Below are 2,469 nucleotides of genomic sequence, written 5' to 3'. Positions count from 1 at the left end.
GAACCTGAAGAAAGGATTCATCCAACACCAACATCAGCTGAACTTCCCTCAGTTCAACCTTTAGATGTCTACATAGAAGCTGATCCTTGAGAAGCACAAGGTATATATATTGATTTATCTTTATCAGCATTTAATTTAAATACTAATTTTGTATTACCAACATTTACTTCTCATTTAAATCCTGATGAAATGACTGTGATTAGATCTTTACAAAGGAATACCTCTAGTCATATGATCACAAACAACTCTTCTCAGCCACCTCTTATTTCTGCAGGACAAAATTATCCGAGCCTTTAATGTGAGAATGAGAGAAAAGATCTAGAGAAAAAAAGAAATAAAGAGAGGTAAGATCCTTACCTGGAAAAAGGAGAGATATATTAGAGTCATGATTTAGTTAATCCTTGTGAAGAAGGTCTGACTATTAAAAGTCATGAGATGAGTGGTGTGAGGAGTAGTGAGACTATTTTAATAGAATATAGAGACTTAAGTGTTTTTGTGAAAAAATTTGTAGGTGCATAGAGTACTAAAGAAACAGCTGTTGAACAACGTCTGTAGACCGTCAAATAAACTCTAATGTACCAAGTATTGATAATCTTCCTGCAGGTCTAAGTACTGATACTTTCCTGCAGTCCACTCAATCTATAATTCCACCTCTTGTTATCCTCCTTGTTCCTGTTGTTAATGTAGATGCAGAACAGTCCACTCAAGCTGAACCCATCATTGTAGAATCACCACAACATTCTACTAGTACTGAGGTTTTAAACATAAATCTTGATGTTCCATCTCATATGACCACCATTCTGGAAGATGTAGAGCTGAATGCTGATGACATGGCAATTTCTGAAGCAGCTGATCTCACACCGCTCCAATTCTTGATGATTTGCTGAATACTGCTGCTGAAGATGAAGTAGCTCAATTAGTAAATGAGCCAGTTGCTGATGAAGAATCTATACATGAAAGTGAGTCTTATAATGGAGATAATATCAATGTAGCATTAGATCCTGATGATGATCTTGATGAAATTTTCTTTCCTGAAGACATGCCTGAATATGAAAATAAAAGGAAGCTAGTTGACTTGAATGCCAAAAGGCAACAAGAATTATTTGATGAACTTTGGATTTCTAAATGGAAGGATGTTCATTATCCAATATTCATTACTCAGTTTGTTGAACATTTGGAGACAGCTGAGAAGAACATTAAAAATCCTAAAATTTTGAATCATCTCAAAGCTTCAACCTTAGTAATCTGCCAACTTTCAAATCAATAAAATCAAGGAATCTTTTCTTGAAACCAAGTTTACCACATTCAAGGAGATATAAAAGCAGTTAACACCCATTCTTGCCAGACAGGAACAAATGAAAGCCAATCAAGCTAGAATGGAGGAAACTCAAAATAAGATGTCTGGGAAATTGAATGATCTCTATAACGCCCCCAAATCCGGGGTCAGAGGATTTGGTCGTCACTATGAAAACTCAATCCAAAATAACCTGTTTAATCAATAAACAAATGCCAGCAGAAGATATTTATCATTTATGACCCCAAACTAATCCAAGATCTTTTAAGGTTACAGTTCTAGAAACAAGAAATCCAAATTCCACAAATAAATTTTTCACTTTCTTTTAAAATTATTTTCAATAAATTCCGATCTCAAGGCTAAACCCCTTAGTATAACTTCGAAAAGAAGTATACTAGGCCCAACTATAAAATACACAAGTATAAAATAATATAATATAATATAAACAACTTTACACAATAGAACTTACACTAGTCCGCAAACCCTGGACCAACCATCTTCCAAAAGCTTCTTCTTTGCTTCCTCGAATTACGTGGCTAAATAGCGCAAGCTAATCCTCACTGGAAGTTAAATTTAAAAACAGGCAAGTATGAGCGAAAGAAATGCTCAGCAAGATCATTATGACATATATATAGTGTCTTTTTGATATTAAATCGATATCTGCAATAGCGCAAAACCTTTAAAATCGTAATTGCTGAATCATAAAATTTATTAAAGAATCGGACAATTGTTCCTCACTGTATTCAAAACCCTTTTTGATATTTTTGAGTGAAATGCTTCAGCAATACTTTGAATCTTGACGAGGATAAAACTCATAAAACTGTGTTTACGGAATTATCGTAAACAACAATAACATGAAACAATGATTATGGATTGAATCATAAACTTTATTCAAAACTGAACTCGTGATATCAATACTTATTTTGTTATCATATCAAATTAGATATCAATAAGAACTTTGATGCTCACAACATCCCATACTGAAGTCAACATCAATCATCTATACCAATACCACCTTTGATATTTAACAACCTAAATATCAACATCAAGCAGAAACTGAATCAAAACTGCATTTCACTTTTAATACAAAATAGAAATACTTGATAAATCATTTATTCAAAGATTATCAAAACAATTTAGAAACCACATTTTAGATTCGAATCAATTATGCACTA

The sequence above is a fragment of the Apium graveolens genome, chromosome 1 (assembly GCF_009905375.1).
Source record: "Apium graveolens cultivar Ventura chromosome 1, ASM990537v1, whole genome shotgun sequence".
NCBI classification, from domain to species: Eukaryota; Viridiplantae; Streptophyta; class Magnoliopsida; order Apiales; family Apiaceae; genus Apium; species Apium graveolens.
This window is presented reverse-complemented; position numbering follows the sequence as displayed.